This window comes from Antechinus flavipes, chromosome 3 (assembly GCF_016432865.1).
Source record: "Antechinus flavipes isolate AdamAnt ecotype Samford, QLD, Australia chromosome 3, AdamAnt_v2, whole genome shotgun sequence".
Classification (NCBI taxonomy): Eukaryota; Metazoa; Chordata; class Mammalia; order Dasyuromorphia; family Dasyuridae; genus Antechinus; species Antechinus flavipes.
In genome coordinates, this window is record NC_067400.1 from 391408706 (window position 1) to 391430868 (window position 22163).

The window sequence follows — 22163 nt, forward strand, 5'->3', positions numbered from 1 at the left end:
TGGGCACATAAGTGGTCACAAGTAATGGAAGTATACCCCGATTTGGTCATTGGGTCAGCTGGGACAAGATGCCCAATGTGAGGTTTTAAACCTAAGTTTTAATGTTTTCACTAATATCTTGGCTAATAGAACAGAAAATATGTTCATTAAGTTTAAAGATCATGCCAAGCTTGGGGAAATGACCAATACCTTGAGAAAGAAAAGTGGATTTGAATTCTAAGTGACATATATAAAAAAGAAACAAATAGAAACAAACAGAATGAGATTTGCTAACAAAGCAATTAGTGGATAAAAATAAATGACATAAAAAGTAGATAAATTAAATTCTGGGTTATTACTATGAAAGAGAAGGTGGAAGGAGGTCATAAATGATCGTGATGGTAGTAGTAATAGTAGTAGTTGTAGTTTGAGTTGATTCCATTGTTTCTTTTTAAAAGTCATTCTCTGATAATGGAAAGCCACTTATCATGAGCTCTCAATTCCTCTGCACCTTTCACATCTTCCTCCTTCCTCTCTTCCTTTGCATCAGCCTCAGAATAGGAAGTGCCCCTTATCTTTGTCAAGAATAACTTCTACTTGTATATCTCCTCCTACATCATCGTGTATCCTCCAAGAGCTTTTACAATTGATCATTTCACTTTCTACATATGCCCACATATATCCTACACTTCCCTCCCCCATAATCACATCTGTTTAATCTCTCCACAACCTCCTTCTTTCTTTCTTTACTAGAGTTTTCACTCAGTGAATTCTTGCAGGGAAATATTGAAAGTTCTTCACAATTAGGATTTCACTTACATTTCCATACATTTAGAATCATAACTTTTAATAGTTTATATTTTAACCAAACTCATTCCCTAGAGTGGTGTACAAATTGACTGGGACAAACAATATAAGTGCTTAACTGAAAAGATCCTGTTTTGTAGTTGCTGTTGTTTGATTTTTTTTTTTTAATCATCGATCTTAATCAGATGACAGCATTGATATAATTTCTTCACCTATACTTTGATATCTTGTTAGTTGTGTTAGATTTTGTGGAATATACCTTCCATTGCTTTCTCATATGTACATTCTAATTTCTATGATTTTTACACACACAAACATATTCAAGAAAATGGTCAAAAACTATGTTTTCATGTTTTAAAAGGTTGTTGGAGATAACTGTAGTAGCTGTTGGTGTTGATAATAACATTTTCAAGAATCACTCAAGCCTATATGAAATAATATCACTTACTGAAAAGGTACAATTTATACATATATTAACATACATATACATGCATATATATTCACGAGTGTGTAAATATGTGCATATTGTAAATTAAATATGTTCAATGTATACAAACACTAAAAGCTGATTTGTTTTAGAATTACAGATATTCATTAATGGAAATACAATCATACAACACAACCTTACACAATGTCATATATCACAATCCAAAAACATGTCAAAAATGTTGTGAATTTCATGCTAAATCATGTTAACTAAATAAGTATAGCAAATGGGTATGTTGGATAGTAAAATGAATTAACAAATATTAAAAATAACCTAAATATCTATAAATTTTATACACCTGTTTATCTAAATATCTATCTATCCACCCATTTATTTTTGTCCTAATTCTTTCTTATATCACTGTAGTTACTACTGAAATCTATTATTCCATGTTGTATTTTTATGGGTTTTGTTTTATAAGTTACCTACTATGTCTGGAATAAAGCATATAAAGAGAATGTTTTCCACCCACATATTACATTATTTTTTACTAAGTACTTAGTATTTTATAATTTCTTTAAGATTATGTCTACTGTATACTTATTTTGTACTCAATTTATACTTTAGCATATTTAACATGTATTGGTCATCCTGCCAGCTAGGGAAGGGGGTGGAGGAAGGAGGGAAAAACTTGGAACAAAAGGTTTGGCAATTGTCAATGGGTAAAATTACCCATGCATATAACTTGTAAATAAAAAGCTATTAAAAATTTAAAAATTAAATAAATAAAATAAAAAAAAAGATATAATGTCCACTTTTTGGATGATGATAGAAAGACAAGTTAGTGAGTAACTTCTCTTAGATCACATAGCTAATAGAATCAAACCAAGATTTATCCTCTTCTTTTCTCCAAGTCTACCAAGATGGCTTTCACAAAATTGTGAAAAGAGAAAAGAACTATGTTAACTTTTCAAATGATTAAATTGAATTACGATATTGCTTTTATTTTGTATGAATTTAACAACACATATATATTCCACATTTTGGGCCAAGGAAACATGTGTTTAATTTGATCATAACATCACTAGATTACATCCCCCTACTTTTTGAGACTAAAATCAGATTCCATATTTCCGGGTGTAGATTTGAGAATCTCAATAATTTGTGATTATTACATTAAAAACATTTAATAAGCTTAAGCACGCACACACACACACACACACACATATACAATATAGAAGACCATAAATATATATGTGTGTCTATGCATATGTATATTTAAACATTTATATATATATATATATATGTGTGTGTGTGTGTATAAAATTTATAACTGCAATCATCTTTTAGAATCAAATATAATTAAAGCCCAAAATACATTGGACTAGCATAATCTTCATTTGTTATTCATATTGTTATTATTTTATCTTTAAAATTATGATCTAATATTCTCTAACCATATAGTATAATCCTTATTAATGCTTCATGTTTATTCACATTCCTATCTCTGAACCTTACAGTTGCCTACCTTTAAAAATGCTGTTGCAAAATAATCTTCACTCGATTTACATGTCTTACTGCCTACTAAAATCCTTCCTATTCTTGGAAATAAACTGTATTTGAGCTTTATATAATAAGGAAAAAAATATTATACTGCAATTATTAATGACTTCTTCTGAATGACTCAGATAAATAAAATGGCTTTTATTCTCAATTTCACCCTTCTTTTATTTTCCTGTCTATTTGATATGAACTTTGAGGAGCCTTAACTCCCATTCTCACTGACAAGTCAAGTCCCCAGAAATAGCTAACTACTACTCCCTCTGCTAAAGAATATATGGTACTCCTGGGGGCTTAAAGTGTCTTGCTAATGCTACTGTATTGAGCTGAAATTTCAAGGTGCTTTCCTCAGCATTATTTTATTAATATAAATTAACTTTACTAAAGGGATGTAGTAGAAAATAGAACTACCAAACTTCCCCCCTCACACATGTGGGAACACATTCTTTGCCATACTACCTATATTCATATGAAGAGTAGGAGCAAAATTAAAACAGTTGTCACAAAATATCCGACCCCAGAAATTTATTTCTGAATATGGCACAGAAATGGGCTGCCTTGCAGAAATGAGTATCTTTACTATATATTCAATGTTTCTCTCATTCCCATCTCGTATCACCTAGATGTCTTATTCTCCTTCATCCTGGTCTTTGTACAGTTTCTCATTCCTGAAATAATATTTTCCCTCTTCTGCCTCCTTATCTCAAAATGTACCTTCTATTCATCTCTAAAACTGTAATAATTTTCAAGAGAATTTAAAAATTTTTTAATTTAAGATTTGTACATTAATGAAGAGTGATATAGAAAAATTCTAACACAAGTTAAAATTTAGGGTCATGTTATGCTCTATATGTTTAAAAAATATCACTTGTGTTATCAATATATTGATTTACCATTTTAATAGCAAAGTTCTGCCACATTTTAAGCTTAATCTCTTTTAAGATTGAAAACATGGTTATGATATATCCTCCCCTTTATTAGAATATAATATTTTGAATTCTCAGCTATTACTTTCAAATGATGTATATATATGTGTGTGTGTGTATGCGTGTGTGTGTGTGTGTGTGTGTGTGTGTGTGTAAAGCTTATCTATGGCTTTATTTGATTTATGCATAAGTCATCACTTGCAGAGACTGCCACCACTTGCTACTTGAATTCTGATAACTGTATAACCATGTCAGGTTTACTGCTCTGTCCAATTTTCATAGCCTAAAGAAAAGTATTGTTTTTATGTATGCAATTCTTTGTTCATGTCTTCAGGCATGGTTTAGCAAGGAAGTAAAAAAAAGACAATCTGGAACTTTGCTACATTCCACAATTTGGATGGGAAATTTTACTTCTAATATGACTAGCCAGATATATTGGTTTAAGGTGTTGCTAAAAACATGATGATAATGTCAAGGGTCTGGAAGTAGGAAAGGTCCTGTTTTACTGTCCAGCCTCCAGGAAGATTTCTTTTAAATGCAGATTGTTTAGGCAGAGGGATGTGTATAGAAGAGCTCAAACTTAAATAGGAAATCAAAGAAAGTTTTTTTTTTTTTTTTTTTTGGATAAAAAGGCAAGAGGAAAAGGGGGAAAAAAGGATTTTAAATGAAAGGAATGCAAGTACGATAAGATTACAAACATATGACTCATGATGCCTGTATTCTAATGAACAATGTAGTATTATTTTTCATTCATTATAACTGCATTAAACTTTTATCTTTTGGGAGTTCAATTTCTGTAAATGTGTACAAGACTTTATTTGTGTTCTTATTATGAAAATGTATTACATAATAGTACTAAAACAAACTTTTGCTAAGTCTCTACTCTATTTAGAAGTTTATAATAAAACTGGTATTGTGTATGAATTAGTAGGAACTTGAATTTTGGGGGGAGTACATACCTACTCTTTCATAGAATATTGTGCAAGCTATCAAACTTAAAACAAGGTGTGTTGAATTGAACACAAAATTGTGAAGAATTAATTTCATAATATACTCATAATTGCAAACCAAAATACCCTACAATGAAACTAATTAAATTTATTCCTATCATACACAAAGAAAAAATATTAATCATGATTGCCTCTGATTTACTTTACTAAAGCATAGTTCCGAATATATTTTTAATACTATACTTCAAATGTTCAAATTGTTTCTTTCTGACCTGTATACAGATCAGACACAGTTAATCACACTGTACCTTGGCCCCAACATCATTAATATCATTTGGGCTTTTTCAAATACAAAGAAAAAAACAACATTGTCTCTTAAAAATGTACTAAGCTGGATATATACATACACACATACATATATACATATATATATATATATGTATGTGTGTATATATATATATATATATATATACATGTTCACCATTGATTGAATTTATTTAAAAAAATATATTAAAATATATTATTTTCCCAAATATATGCAAAAATGGTTTTCAACATTCAGTTTTGTGAGATTTTGATTTGCATTTTTTTTCTTTTTTTCATCCTTACCTTCCCCCACAAATAGAAAGCTATTTGATGTATCTTACACGCTTGCAATCATTTTTAACATACTTCTATATGAGTCACATTGGGAAATAAAAATTAGATTAAAAAGAGAAAAAACACGAGAAAGAATAAAAAGAAACAAAAAAGGTGAAAATAGTATGTTTTGACCCACATGCATTTTCCATAGTTCTCTCAGGAGGCAGATGATAATTTTCCATCCAAAGTCTATTAAAATTATCTTGGAGCACTGGGTTGTTGAGCAGAACTAAGTCTATCATAGTTGAAGTTCAATCTTGCTTGTGTTTGTATGAAATGTTTTCCTTTGTCTGATCTCCTCATTCAGCATTAGTTCATGTAGGTCTTTTCAGGCATTTCCAAAATTTGCCTGCTGTCTATTTCTTATAGAACAATAAAATGCCATTATATTCATATGCTGTAATTTATTCAGCCATTCCTCAGTTGATGGGCATCCACTCATTTTTGCATTCTTATCACCACAAAAGAACTGCTACAAAGATTTTTGCACATGTGGATACTGTTCCCTCTTTTATTCTTTCCATAATTTATGAACTCAGTAGTGACATTGCAGGATCAAAGAGTATATACAGTTTTGAAGCTCTTTAGGCATGATCTCTAATTGCTATCCACAATGGCTGGATCAGTTAATAACTCCAACAATAATGCATTAGTGTCCCAGTTTTCTGACATGTCCTCCAAAGCATATCATTATTTTATCCAGTCATCTTAGGCAATCTGATAGGTATTAGATGATAATTCAGTAGTTTTTAGGTTGTATTGTCATTTTTATTATATTCACTCAACCTATCCAAGAGCACTTGTTATTTTTTCCAACTGATTGGGTCTAACTTTCTTTGTGTGGAAAGTGTTTTGAAGTTGTGCTCATATATTTCCTGACTTTTCCTTGGCAGATAAATTCCCAAATATTTTATGCTATTGACTATTCTTTTGAACAGAATTTCTTTTTTTATCTCTTGCTGCTGGACTTTGTTAGTGATATATAAAAATGCTGATAATTTGTGTGCATTTATTTTATATTCTGCAACTTTGCTAAAGTTGTGGATTATTTCTAATAGTTCTTTTAGTTGCTTGTTTTTCTAAGTATGTCATCATATCATCTGCAAAGAGTGATAATTTGGGTTCCTCATTATCAACTCTAGTTCCTTTAATCTCTTTTTCTTTTCTTATTGCCAAAGCTAACATTGCTAATATAATATTGAATAGTAATGGTGATAGTGGGCAACCTTATTTCACTCCTGATCTTAATGGGAATGGTTCTAGTTTGTCCCCATTATATAGGATGCTTGCTGATGGTTTTAAATAGATGCTACTGATCATTTTAAGGAATATAGGAATTTTTAGGAATAAATGTCCTATACACTATAGTATTTTTAATAGGAATGTGTTTTGGATTTTATCAAATGATTTTATTGAGATAATCATATGATTTTTGTTGGATTAGTTATTGATATAGTTGATTATTAGTTTTCCTAATATTGAACCAGCTTTACATTCCTGGTATAAGTCCTACTTGGTCATAGTGTATTATCCTGGGGATGACTTTATATAATCTTGTTGCTAATATTTTATTTAAGATTTTTGCATCAATATTCAATAGGTAAACAGGTCTATAATTTTCTTTCTGTTTTCATCCTGCCTGATTTAGCTATCAGCACCTATCTGTGTCAGAAAAGGAATTTGATAGGACTCGTTCTTTCCCTATTTTTTTCAAATACTTTATATAGTATTGGAATCAAGTGTTCTTTGAATATTTGGTGGAATTCACATGTAAAATCCTGGCCCTGGAGAATTTTTCTTGGGGAATTGATTGATAGCTTTTTCTTTTTCTAAAATGGGACTATTTAAATAAATTTATTTCCTGTTTTATGAACCTGGAAAATCTATATTTTTGTAGATATTCCTCTATTCCATTTAGATTATCAAATTTATTGATAGATAGTTGGGCAAAATAACTCCTAATTAATACACTAGTTTCAGAATATTTTTAAATTTGCATTCCTCTAATCAATAGTGATGTAGACTATTTTTCATAAGACTGTAGATGAATTTCATTTCTTCATCTGAAAATTGTCTGTTCACATCCTATGGTCATTTAACAATTTGAGAATGAGCTGTATTCTTATAAATTTGACTCAGTTCCCTATATAAGGCCTTTATCAGAACCACTGGTTTACACTGATGTTAAAAAAAAAATATTACCCAGCTTTCTACTTCCCTTATAAACTTGACTAGACTTGTTTTGCTTCCCTTCTCTTGGCTAACACTGGCCTGCAATCCTGGTATAAATCCTACTTGGTCATGGTATATAATTCTGAGCATGATTTTCTGTAATCTTTTTGTTAATATTTTATTTAACATTTTTTGCATCAATATTCATTAGGGAGATTGGTCTATAATTTTCTTGGTCTGTTTTCATCCTACCTGGTTTAGGTATCAGTACCATGTCTGCATCATAAAAGGAATTTAATAGGAGTCCTTCATTCACTATTTTTTCAAATAGTTTATATAACATTAGAATTAATTGTTTGTTTTTTTTTTTTTTTTAATTTGGTAGAATTTATGTATAAATCCATCTGGTCCTGGGGATTTTTTCTTTAGGGAATTGGTTAATAGGTTGTTCTATTTCTTTTTCTAAAGTGGAACTACTAAACAATTTATTTCCTCCTCTGTTAATCTGGGAAGCCTATATTTTAGAAGGTATTCATCCATTTCACTTAGGTTATCAAATTTATTGGCATAAAGTTGAGCAAAATAATTCTTTAATATTGCTCTAATTTCCTCTTCATTAGTGGAGAGTTCTCCCTTATTTTTAAGACTAACAATTTGATTTTTCTCTTTCCTTTTTCTAATCAAATTTACCAAAGGTTTATCTATTTTATTGGTATTTTCCTAAAACCAACTCTTAGTTTTATTCATTAATTCAATAGTTTTCTTACTTTCAATTTTAGTAATTTCTCCTTTTAATTTTTGAATTTCAAGTTTACTTTGATTGTGTGTGGGGGGTTAATTTGGTCTTTTTCTAGATTTTAAAGTTGTAAGCCCAATTCCTTGATCTTCTTTTTCTCTATTTAATGTAAGTAAGCCTCTAGAGATATAAAATTTCCCTTTATTACTGCTTTGGCTGCATCCCACAAATTTTGGTGTGTTGTCTCATTATTGTTATTCTCTTGGGTGAAATTATTAATTATGTCTATGATTTGCTGTTTCACTTTCATTCTTTAGGATGAGATTATTTAGTTTCGAATTACTTTTTGGTCTATTTTCCCCTGGCTTTTTATTGAATGTAGTTTTTATTGCATCTTGATCTGAAGAGAATGCATTTACTTTTTCTGCCTTTCTGCCTTTGATTTTGAGGTCTTTATGTCCTAATATATTGTCAATTTTTCATAGGTTCCCTGAATTGCAGAGAAGAAAGTGAATTCCTTTCTGTCACCATTCAGTTTTCTCCAAAGATCTAGCATACCTAATTTTTCTAATATTCTATTTACCTCTTTAATTTCTTTCTTATTTATTTGGTGGTTTGATTTATCTAATTCTGAGAGTGTAAGGTTGAGATCTCCCACTATTATAGTTTTACTCTCTATTTCTTATTGCAGCTTTCTTAACTTCTCCTTTAGGAAGTTAGATGCTATACCAATTCGTGCATATATGTTTAATATTGATGTTGCTGCCTTATCTATGTTACTCTTCAGCAAGATATAGTTTCCTTCCTTACCTTTTTAGTTAGATTAATTTTTACTTTTGTTTGATATGCGATAAGGATGATTTACTCCTGCTTTTTGTACTTCACCTGAAGCATAATAAATTCTGCTCCAGCCTTTTACTTTTACTTTGTATGTATCACCCTGCTTTAAATGTGTTTCCTGTAGACAACATATTGTAAGATTCTGGCTTTTGATTTAGTCTGCTATCAGCCTCTGCTTTATGGGAAAGTTCATCCCATTCATATTTATGGTTAAAACTACTAATTCTTTATTTCCTACCATGTTATTATCCCCAGATTATAGTTTTCTCTTTCCTTTACCTCTTACCCTCCTCCCAAATATTAAACTTATGAGCACCACTTGCCTCATGAAGCTCTCCCTCTTTAGAATCCTTCCCTCCCCCTTAGAGTCACTCACCTTTTCTTATACCTTCCATCTACTATTTCTGTATTTCCTTCTATTTAGCCTACCCCTCCCCTTTTCCCTTTTCTCTTTCTCCCCTCTGACTTTTCAATGAGGAGAGAGAAGTTTCTATGTAAACCAAATATGTGTAATATTTTCTCTTTGAGCCAAATCTAATGAGAGTAAAATTTACAAAATGTTCCTTCTCCTCCCTTCAATCCCTCAGATATGATATTTCCTTCAACTCTTTGTGAGATGTAATTTCCCTCTTTTTACCTCCACTTTTCCTTTTTTCTGATACAATCCTTTTCCACTTCTAATTCCTTTTTTTATATTATAACAGTAAAATCAAATTATATATGCACTCTCTATGAATACCCATACCAAAAATACAGTTCCCAAAATTTCTTTTTACCTTTTTATGCTTATCTTGAGTCCTATATTTGGAGTTCAACTTTTTTTTTTTGTTTGTTTAGCTCTGTTTTTTTTTTTTTTTCATTAGAAACAAATGGAATTCATCTGTTTCCTTAAATGTCCATGTTCTTCCCTGGAAGAAAAGCTGAGTAGTTTATTCTTAGCTGCATTCTAAATTCCTTTGCCTATCTGGTTTAGTTATCTGTACCATGTCTGTGTCATAAAAGGAATTTTGTAGAAGTCCTTCCTTCCCTATTTTTCCAATTTTTTTATATAATATTGAAATTAATTGTTCTTCACATATTTGGTAGAATTTATATGTACATCTATCTGGTCCTGGAGATTTTTTCATACGGAGTTGATTAATAGCTTTTCCTATTTTCTTTTTTTAAATGGGAGGTATTTATGTCATAATATATGGTCAATTTTTGTATAGGTTCCATGAACTGCAGAGAAGACAGTTTAGTCTTTTTGTCTCCATTCAATTTTCTCCAAAGAACTATCATACCTAACTTTTCTAGTATTCTATTTACCTCTTTAACTTCTTTCTTATTTCTTTTATGTTTTGATTTATCTAATTCCGAGAGAGCAAGGTTGAGATCTCTCAGTATTATAGTTTTGCAGTCTGTTTCTTCTTGCAGATCTCTTAAGTTCTCTTTCATGAATTTTCATGCTATACTAGTTGTTGCATATGTGCTTAGTATTGATATTACTTCATTGTCTATGTAAGTAAGATATAGTGCCTTTCCTTATCTCTTTTAATTAGATCAATTTTTGCTTTTGCTTGATCTGAGATAAGGATGGTTACCCCCATTTTTTTTTTTTAATTCACCTGAAACATAATGGATTCTGCTCCAGCCTTTTACCTTTACTCTGTATGTATCTTCCTGCTTTAAATGTGTTTCCAGTAAGCAACATATTATAGGCTTCTGGATTTTGATCCAGTCTACTATCCACTTCCATTTTATGGGAGAGTTCATCCCATTCACATTTATGGTTAAAACTTCTAATTCTGTATTTCCTGCCATCTTATTAACCCCAAATTATACTTTTCCTCCTTTTCCCCTTTCCCTCCTCTCCAGTATTTTACTTATTAGCACTATTTGCCTCAAGCAACCCTCACCCTTTGGAGTCCCTCATCCTTTCTTTTACCTTTTGACTACTATTTCTTTCCCCCCTTCTATTTAGCCTACACATTTCCTTTTTCCCCTTTCCCTTCCCAGTTTTATATAAGGTGAGAGAAATTTCTCTTTGAAACTAAATATGTCTAATATTTTCTCTTTGATCCAAATCTGATGAGAATAACATTCACACAATGCTCATTCCCCAACCTTCTTTCCCTCAATTATATTAGGGTTTTTTTTTTTTTTTGCCTCTTCTTGAGATGTATTTTCCCTCATTCTACTTCCACTTTCCCACTTTTCCAATACAATCCTGTTTTCCCTTCTAGTTTCTTTTTTATAACAGTTTCTGTTCCTTCCTTCTTTTCTCCCCTCCTCTCCTTCTTTCTTACCTTCTTGCCTCTATTCCTCTATTTATAACTCCCCAATTTTTCCTCCTCCTCCTTCTTTTCCTCTTCCTTCTCCCTCTCCTCCTACTCCTTTTTACATTGGAGCTCTGCTTCTAGGATATGAGGCACTGTTTCAAGATTCTTCTGCAGCCTTGAGATTTGGGATGTTGTAAACTTTGACTTTAAACATAGAGAACTCTTCTTTTGAGCACTTGCTCACAGCATTGTGGCTTGGCTAGTTTGCATTTTCGTGTCTGATTTCCAGGCTAGCAATTTGCCAGCACTGGGCTTTCTGTGTTACTGTTGTATTGAGGCATAACAGAGGGGTCTCAGTTACTTATCTGTGCTGTGATTAAGACATGTTCAAGGGCTTGCTTGAATGCCATGTGCCCTTGGCTGCACTTCCCTTTCAGCCTAGTATAAATGATCTTTCCTGAACTACTTCCAAACTATCCTAAGCTGGAAATTGTTTCATTCCATTTCTTTGCAGATTCCCTTGTTCCAGAACCTATCCAAAGGCTTGGTTTCATGTTGTTTCTGGGAAAACTGGGTAGCATTCAAGCAACTTCATGGCTTTTCTCTTCCATCTTGGCTTCATCCCTTAACTATAATTTTAAAAGTTACACTTCCATATGACAAATATATTTTATTAGCTATGAAAACAAAATGGAAATTGTTAAATCATCTCTGTCATGAATACTTTATAAATCTAATTTTGTTTCTTCATTAAAGGTGATAACAGTGCTACATTTGACTGAACTATGCAATTCTTTATTCCTAAAGGTTTCATAGTTCAGACACTTCTTGATTTGTTGGATTAATATTGAGGACCTTATTGATGATCAGTCATACACTATTGAGGGAAAATAAAGATATCTGAAGTATGTATCAGAATCTGTACTCCTTATTATGTGTCACAGGATTTCTAGACAAAAAAAAAAAGAATATATATGAATAAAGAATAATGATATTATACACAGGCCAACTCTGGTTTGAAATAATAAGATTATTTGTTGTTTATATATATTTTATTTAATTTATATTTTGTTGCTATGTTGTTTGTTGTTGTTGTTGTTTGTAAAGGATGAGAAGTGATATATAATTTATTTGGTATAAGACATTTAGTGCCATACCAATCAAACTCCCAAGAAATTATTTTACAGATTTGGAAAAAAAATAACAAATGTTCCTTTGGAAGAACAAATCATCATTAATTTCAAGGGAATTAATGAAAAGAATGCCAATGAATGTGGTGTAGCTGTGCCAGATCTAAAACTAGATTATAAAGCAGTACAATTATGTAATTAGGTTAGTAACACATGACAAAATAGTCAATAACTACATTAATCTAGTGTTTGACAAACCCAAAAACCCTGGCTTTGGGGATAACAACTCACTATTTGACAAAAACTCCTTTAAATTTGAAAACTAGGATGGTAGAAACTAGTCAGAGACCCATCCCTAACACCCTATACCAAGATAAGTTCAGAATGGTTTCATGATTTAAACATAAAGAGTGATATTATAAGCAATTAAAAAAAAGTAAAATAGTTTAATTCTCAGATCTGTGGAGAAGGAAGGAATTTGTGATCAAAGAAGACCTGGAACTCATTATTGAAACCAAATAGATAATTTTGAGTATATTAAATTAAAAAGGTTTATACAAAAAAAAATAATATAGACAAGATCAGAAGGGAAGCAGTAAATTGGGAAAATATTTTTTTTCCATTTAAGGGTTCTGATAAATGTCTCATTTCTAAACAATATAGCAAATTGACTCAAATTTGAAAGAAGTCAAGCCATTCTCCAATTGATAATTTTCAAAGAATATGAACAGACAATTTTCAGATGAAGAAATTAGTCATTTCTAATCTTACGAAAAGGTGCTCTAAATTAATATTGATTTGAGAAATGCAAATTAAGACAACTCTGGGATACCATTACTCACCTCTCAGATTGGTTATGATGACAGGAAATGGTGATGACGAATGTTGGAGGGGATGTGGGAAAATTGAGATACATCCATTGTTGGTGGAATTGTGAATGAATCTAGCCATTCTGGAAAGCAATTTGGAAATATCATCAAAAACTTATCAAACTGTGCACATCCTTTGATCTAGCAGTGTTTCTATCTAAGTTTTGGAATTATATCTCAAAAAGATCTTAAAGGAGGAAAAGAGACCCACATGTGAAAAATGTTTGTGGCAATCCTTTTTGAAATGGCAAGAAACTGGAAAATGAGTGGATGCCATAAGTTGGAAAATGGCTGAATAAGTTATGGTATATAAATGATATGGAAGATTATTGTTATGTAAGAAATTACCAGCAGAATAATTTAAGAGAGGCTTGTAGAAACTTACATGAACTGATGCTAAGTGAAATGAGCAGAACTAAGAGATCATTATACACAGGAAAATAAGATTATATGATGATCAAGTCTGGTGGACATGGCTCTCTTCAATAGTAGAATGATTGTGGCCAGTTTCAATGATCTTGTGATGAAGAAGCCATGTGCACCCAGAAGCATGGGAACTGAGTGTGAATCACAACATAGCATTTTCACTCTTTTTTGTTGTTGTTTGCTTTCATTTTGTTTTCTTTCTCATTTTTTTTTCCTTTTTGATCTGATTTTTCTTGTACAGCAAGATTATTGTATAAATACATATTCCTATGTTGGATTTAATGTATATTTAATATTTTTAATTTATATTGAATTACTTGTCATCTAGAGAAGGGAGTGGTTGGAAGGAGTAGAAAATTTGGTATATAAGATTTTGTAAGGGTCAATGTTAGAATATTATCCATGCATATATTTTGAAAATAAAAAACTTTAATTAAAAATAAAAGAAAATGATTTTCTAAATATACTGTCATATCATCTGCAAAGAGTGATACTTTTGTTTCCTCATTATCTACTCTAATTCCTTTAATTTCTTTTTCCTTCTCTTAGGAAGCAACTTTTTATTGTTTTTTGAAAAATGATGTGCAAGATGCTTTCAGGAAAAAAACAAATTGATAAGTCCTCCATGAACAGAATAAAATATACTGTATTCAAAGTAATAGCAATGTTTTGGGATGATAAATTGTAAATGACTTTGTTATTTTCCATACTGCAATCACCCACACTTACTTTGGAGGACTAATGATTAAAAATCCTGTCTATACTCAGAAAGGAACTGATTTAGTCTGAATATAGATCAAAGCATTCTCTTATTATCTTTCTCTCTCTCTTTTCATTTTTAACTTAATTTTTCTTTTTATTTCCATTAAGGTGGGAGAATTGTTTTCTTTCACAACTTCACTTTCATGGAAATATTTTGCATAACTTTACATGTAGCTTCTTAATTGTGGCTGGGGTTAAGGGAGAGAATCTAGAACTCAAAAATCTGAAAAATAAATTTTTAAAAATTGTTTTGAATGTAATTGGGGAGAATATTAAATAAAAAAATTTTAAAAATAAAAACAAAGTAGGTAATCTTTTACTATGACTTTCTATCTAAAAGTTACTTATTCAAGATGTTATTAGTCTATTTTAAAGAAAGTTATTTCATGTAATTATGCAAGCATTGACTGTTCTAATAGCATTTGTCTGGATTGTGGCAATATTTTTATTTAATGGTACATTCAAAAATTTTTGTTAGTGAAGCAAGCAGCAATTGTTTCTAAGCAATTGTTTATAGAAAGTTAAAAACTTGTGGTGCAATGGACAGATGAATTCATGGAGGACCCACAATTTAGTCTCTTATCTGTCATGATAAAAGAACAAGAACAACAACAAAACTTAAAGAACAAAAACTTCCATTTTTCAGTAACTGGATAACAGATTGTAGAGCATGAAAAAGCAACAATAGCTCTTGAAGCTGAGGATATTGACCATGTGGCCACCAAAAAGGAAGAGAAAGATCTAGAAAAAAACATTGAGTTATCATTGAAGGAGCAAAGCCAATTGCAAACCATACTTTTAAAGTTGTATTCAAGGCCTTCAAGTCTCTTAACTAACCAACAACATGACCATCAAGCAATTTGCCATATGTGTGATATTGAAGTTGCTGAAAATAATTAAATAATTAACTTTTAATCTAGAAAAAAATCATTACAATTTTTGATGATAATGATCCTAACTGGGAGAAATGTCAAACTCATTAAGGGATAGGATTGTTTCCTTCTCATTTTGTGACATCTGACTTTACTGCATTAAGAAGTAATTGAAGTTCAGGTAGAAACAGTAGAGCCTGAGCCTGACCTAGCCTAAATGGACTATCTTCAGCAGATGGTGCAAAATGCAAATCCAAATGGCGATCAAGTATATTTATCAGAGCTGTTTTACCTGGAATCATTTTGTCATTAAATGGTATGGTTCTTTGGCTGAAAAACTAGAATTTATTAACAGTAAATAAATCTTTCAAAACTCAATGTTAAAATGATGGATGCCCTTTCATTATATAACAAATTGATGAATAAAGACCCAAAGAATCCCCAAAATTAAAAATTCCAGAACTAATAATATTATATGCAATCAGCTAGCATTTCTGGTTTTCAACTATATCCAGAGGGACCACCAAGTGGTGCTTATTTGATGAAGGTAAATGTTCAAATGATCTATCTTCTGAGTTATAGGCTTCCACCAAAACAAATATTTTTTCTCAGCCAACAAACAGTTCCACCATTGCCAAAATCAGTATATTCTAGTAAGCAAGGTGATACTTTTGTGGTTGGTTGTGTATAAAGAAATACATATGCTAACTAGGCTTTAGTATAAACTTCTCTTTATGTTATTATTGCTGTTTCTGCTGCTCCTCCTAGCATTGCAAAATGCTAAAACTATGTTTTAGATGTTAAACTATAATTTAACATGTTTTACAATGCTTTAACCACCCAAGAATCATCAACAATTTTAACCATAACAGACATATTTTAGAAACTGCTAATTGTGGCTAAATGTTGGTAAGTACTACTAACCATGTTTTGAGTTTCTTCCTTTAAAATGTTAACATTTGCTTATTTTTTACTTGTTGGATTCTATTTTAATGAAGAAGTTCAATGTTTGAAGAAAGTGGAACTATGTTCAATCTGTAGTGATTTTTTAGGGAATTTTCTTTTTCTTTTCTTTTCTTTTTTTTTTTTTTTGGCAGAATAGTATAAGTATCGAGTAAATTTAATTTCCTTTCAAAATGTTCAAAAATTGGTACAAGATTATTTATATCTGGCAAAATTGTATGGTTTTTGAAAAGCAAAAACTTGCAAAATTTGTGGCATATTTTATATATATAATGTGACTATTAGTAGCCATTTTGAATCAGAATATTATTCATATGAATATATTTAGTACTGAAATAAGTGTAATTTACTATTGTATTCCAGTCATGTGAAAACTACCATATTTCCTTATGTGAAATTATGGAGATTTCACTTTCTTTTTAAAATGCAGGAGACCAAGCACTTCAATATTTAAACTTGAAAGTTTTATATTATCTATATTTTTTCACAATAATTGAACCTATGTTTTATCAGTTCTATACAAAACATAAATCTATCATGGTTTTCTAATACTCTGATTACTCTTAACTGTCATATTAAGATGCCAAATGTTCAATGAAATCATAGCAAATGAAGGTCCCCTTTTTAAGTAGCTATTAAATTTTACCTTGACATTTTTGAAGATACTCAAGATATCATGCCCAAAGATAAGTGAAGTAGGATCTCATATGTAATATGCTATTATTTAAAACTGATTTTTAAAAATAAAATGTATGATTAGTATTTTTATTTTTAGGTTATATGTGCCTAATCATAATAATCACATTTTCACATAAATCCTGTTTTGAAAGGAGAATAACAATAAAAAGGAAAGAATATAAGAAACAAAACAAAACAAAAAAAGTGAAAATGGTCTGCTTCAATCTTCATTTAGACTTGATAGTTCTTTCTTTGGATATGGCAAGTATTTCCTATCATGAGTCTTTTGGAACTGTCTTGGATTATTGTATTTCCAAGGAAAGTCTATCATAGTTAATCATTGCACAATCCAGGCTATTGTTTTGAACAATGTTTTAATTCTGATCGCTTTGTTCAGCATCAATTCTTGTAGATATTTCCAAGTTTTTCAGAAAACTGCTTATTGTTGTTTATAGTACAATGATATTCTATTGCATTCATATTCCAGAAGTTATTTGGTCATTCACAATTGATGGACATGCACTAAATTTCCAATTCATATAAAAAGCTACTTTAATTATTTTTGTATAGATGAGCCTTGTTCCCCTTTTACTGCTTTCCTTGGGATACAGACCTAATAGTGATAGTGCTGGATTTATGGGTGTGCACATTTCTAATATCCTTTGGATGTAGTTCCAAATTGCTCTCCAGAATAATTGGATCAGTTCACAACTTCACCAACAATGCATTAGAGTTCCAATTTTCCAAATATTCTCGAGCATTTATCATTTTTTTTTACTGTCACCTTAGCCAATCTGATCAATGTAAGGTGGTACCTCAAAGTTGTTTTGATTTTCATTTTTCTTCTCCATAGTGATTTATACCATTTTCCCCAAATGTTTATAGACAGCTTTTATTTCATTGTCTGAAAATTGCCTGTTCTTATCCTTTGGTCATTTATCAGTTGAGGAATGACTTGTATTCCTATAACTGTAATTTATTTCTCTATATAGTTTAGAAATGAGACTTTTATCAAACAAGCTTGTTCCAAAATTTTTAACATGCTTAATATGGAAATATGTTTTGCCTGATTTAATACATATAATGGATATCATGTTGCTTAACTTATCAAAGAATGGAAACAAGCTTGAAGTAGAAGAATTTGGAACTCATCTTTTTTTTAAATGAATTAAAGAGTCTAATGAATAAAACCAAAGTGAATAAAACAATTAAAATATAATAGTGAATAATCATGAAAAATACAAATGAAACAAAGTGCATAAAACAAAATTTTAAAATTATTTTATCACTTAGATATTTACAAAAATGTTTATATTTTGTTTATCAATGTCTATAGATAGATAGATGATTGCTATTAGATAGAAATAGATATAGGTATATAAAATATTTATACAAACTTCTCTATATTCTGATTACATGATTTGTTAGAAAAAACAATTAAATTAAGACACTCAACCATTATGTATGGACAGAAGTAATAAACAAAAATCATCTTAGGAAGAAATAATTCTAGTACATATAATGCTTTATGAATAAGGGAACAGATATGTCATAGCATATCTAACTGGTTTCCTTTTATTTAATGAAATCGTGAAATAATAAAATTTAAATGACCAATGATTCATGGGATTTTTTTTCTCTCTGAAAAATTCATTTTAAAGTATAGTTCCACTGCAACTCTCTAGGAATGGACCATTAGATCTGTGCTTGAAATAAGTTTTTTTCCCCAAATCTTTAAGATACTTTTATATAGGGTTCAAAGACATCTTTATTAACATTAGATATAAAAATCCAGTGTGAAGATATGGGACATGCCCTCTAAAAGCTCTCAATTCTGAATTACTTTAAACATTAGTTTTCTGGCATTTGATGCTCCATGAATGTTTCTTGGGAATAAACAAAACATAAGCCTTTGAAAAATTGTGGAGCTTTACATGTATTTCCTTCTGTTGCTTGGCCTTTTCCTCACAAAATATATAATGATTATAAGTTCTATATGTTTTCTAATTATTTAATGTTATAATATATTAGATAATTTAATATATAATCCTGTACATAAAACTTTTTGCCTCTGACTCTTAACAGGAACTTTTCAATGTGCAATGAAACTCTTTGTCTGTCATGTGCAGAATAATTGCTAATATGCATTGGTAAGTTTCGTGGCAAATTTTTTCCTACAATGATTAATTTCCAGTTTTAGGGTTTTTTTTAGATGTGTTAAAATAAAGCCCTTAGTCATGTGTTAATTTTCCACCTTAAACATTAGTTTTATGTTATTCTTCATGTAAATTAACCATATCTAAGCTGCATATTTTATGTTTAAGAAACAACTCTTTTGAGAATAATTTCTAAAAATATTGTAATTTGCTGTATTCCCTATGTTCAGTGTAGTAATTTGAAATTTGTTACTTCTACTCATCCTGCTACTAAATATTTCTGACCAGAAAGTGCCATCAGTAAGACTTTTCCCCATTCTTTAGAGATATGGTGATTTGATGACTCAAACATAGTAGAAAGGATTTAGTGTCTGCAGACCTGACTTTAAATCATAAATCTTTCACTTAATTATTGTGACTCTAACATGGATCAATTAATTTAATCTCCCCATGTCTGCTTACTCAAATAAAGTTTGTTTGTAAAGTAAGTTATTTGCAATATGTTCAGATACTTTTTGACATTTGAAGATGTGTTAGCTTTTGGGGGGAGATGTTGTTGTATTACCATACTGGTGTCAGTGTTGGGCCTCTCTGATTCCTACCATGTACATTTATTTTGGTCTTCTCTTTTCAATCATATGTTATCCTCTCTTCTTTTTACTTATCCACTAGCAGCATTGAAGGTATTTCTGCATTTCCTATACTTAGCTTTAAATTTACCTTCCTTATTTTGGTTAGAAACTTCACAGTTGATAAATCCAGATTTGATTTTCTCACCATTTTGATATTATCTCATGGCCTAACTCATATTAAAATAAAACATTGAAATTAGAGAGATAATCCATAACATTAGCATAATATTTCTTTAAACTTCTACATTTCTTTAACATCTACACTATAGATGCCTTCAGGTTTTAATATATTGAAAACTGTTGTTATATAATTATTAGCAATAAATGAACAGATGCTCCCTTCTACTGATGTATAAATTTAATGTTGTTGATTCAGTCATTACATTATTTCTATTAAATGCTGAATGGTAATGTTTTATTGATTGATGCTTCATTAATTAACCATATAACACTGAAATGTCCTGCTATGTATTTCTTATAAATGTATATAAGGACTTGCTCAATAAAAGTCCATACAATTTATGCTCTATTTGTAATTTATTTCAAATACATTTCAAAATTTATTTCAATGTGTAAACATTGAAAATCACAATTTTACCCAATTGATAAATGGCCAAAGTTTATGAACAGACAATTATCAGATGATGAAATCAAAGCCATCTCTAGTCATATGAAAACATGCTCTAAATTGCTCTTGATTAGAGAACTGCAAATTAAAACAACTGTAAGTACTATCTCGTACCTCTCTCTCTCTCTCTCTCTCTCTCTCTCTCTCTCTCTCTCTTTTTGTTTTTTGATCTCTTTTTTTTTTTAATTTTTATTTAATAATTACTTTATATTGACAGAATCCATGCCAGGGTAATTTTTTTTACAACATTATTCCTTGCACTCGTTTCTGTTCTGATTTTTCCCCTCCCTCCCTCCACCCCCTCCCCTAGATGACAAGCAGTTTTATATATGTTAGATATGTTGCAGTATATCCTAGATACAATATATGTTTGCAGAACCGAACAGTTCTCTTGTTGCACAGGGAGAAATGGATTCAGAGGGTAAAAATAACCCAGGAAGAAAAACAAAAATGCAGATAGTTCACATTCATTTCCCAGTGTTCTTTCTTTGGGTGTAGCTGCTTCTGTCCGTCATTTATCAATTGAAACTCAGTTAGGTCTCTTTGTCAAAGAAATCCACTTCCATCAAAATATGTCCTCATACAATATCGTTGTCGAAGTGTATAATAATCTCCTGGTTCTGCTCATTTCACTTAGCATCAGTTCATGTAAGTCTCGCCAGTCCTCTCTGTATTCATCCTGCTGGTCATTTCTTACAGAACAATAATATTCCATAACATTCATATACCACAATTTACCCAGCCATTCTCCAATTGATGGGCATCCATTCATTTTCCAGTTTCTAGCCACTACAAACAGGGCTGCTACAAACATTTTGGCACATACAGGTCCCTTTTCTTTCTTTAGTATTTCTTTGGGATATAAGCCCAATAGGAACACTGCTGGATCAAAGGGTATGCACAATTTGATAACTTTTTGGGCATAATTCCAGATTGCTCTCCAGAATGGTTGGATTCGTTCACAACTCCACCAACAATGCATTAGTGTCCCAGGTTTCCCGCATCCCTTCCAACATTCATCATTATTTTTTCCTGTCATCTTAGCCAATCTGACAGGTGTGTAGTGGTATCTCAGAGTTGTCTTAATTTGCATTTCTCTGATCAATAATGATTTGGAACACTCTTTCATATGAGTGGAATAGTTTCAATTTCATCCTCTGAAAATTGTCTGTTCATATCCTTTGACCATTTATCAATTGGAGAATGGCTTGATTTCTTATAAATTTGAGTCAGTTCTCTATATATTTTGGAAATGAGGCCTTTATCAGAACCTTTTACTGTGAAGATGTTTTCCCAGTTTGTTGCTTCCCTTCTAATTGTGTTTGCATTAGTTTTATTTGTACAAAGCCTTTTTAATTTGATGTAATCAAAATTTTCTATTTTGTGATCAGTAATGATCTCTAGTTCATCTTTGGTCACAAATTTCTTTCTCCTCCACAAGTCTGAGAGATAAACTATCCTATGCTCCTCTGATTTATTTATAATCTCGTTCTTTATTCCTAGGTCATGGACCCATTTTGATCTTATCTTGGTATATGGTGTTAAGTGTGGGTCCATGCCTAATTTCTGCCATACTAATTTCCAATTATCCCAGCAGTTTTTATCAAATAATGAATTCTTATCCCAGAAGTTAGGGTCTTTGGGTTTGTCAAATACTAGATTGTTATAGTTGACTATTCTGTCTTGTGAACCTAACCTTTTCCACTGATCCATTAATCTATTTCTTAGCCAATACCAAATGGTTTTG

At 30.8% G+C, this 22163-nt stretch overlaps 1 long non-coding RNA gene across 1 annotated transcript in view; it reads left to right on the plus strand.

The window, feature by feature from the left end:
• LOC127558000 (uncharacterized) overlaps positions 1–21473 on the plus strand; it is a 94431-nt gene extending 72958 nt beyond the window's left edge. Inside the window, exon 2 of the long non-coding RNA XR_007952689.1 lies at positions 20954–21473. This is a non-coding gene — a long non-coding RNA (uncharacterized LOC127558000). The remainder of the gene's footprint in view (positions 1–20953) is intronic.
• Positions 21474–22163: the final 690 nt, after the last annotated feature.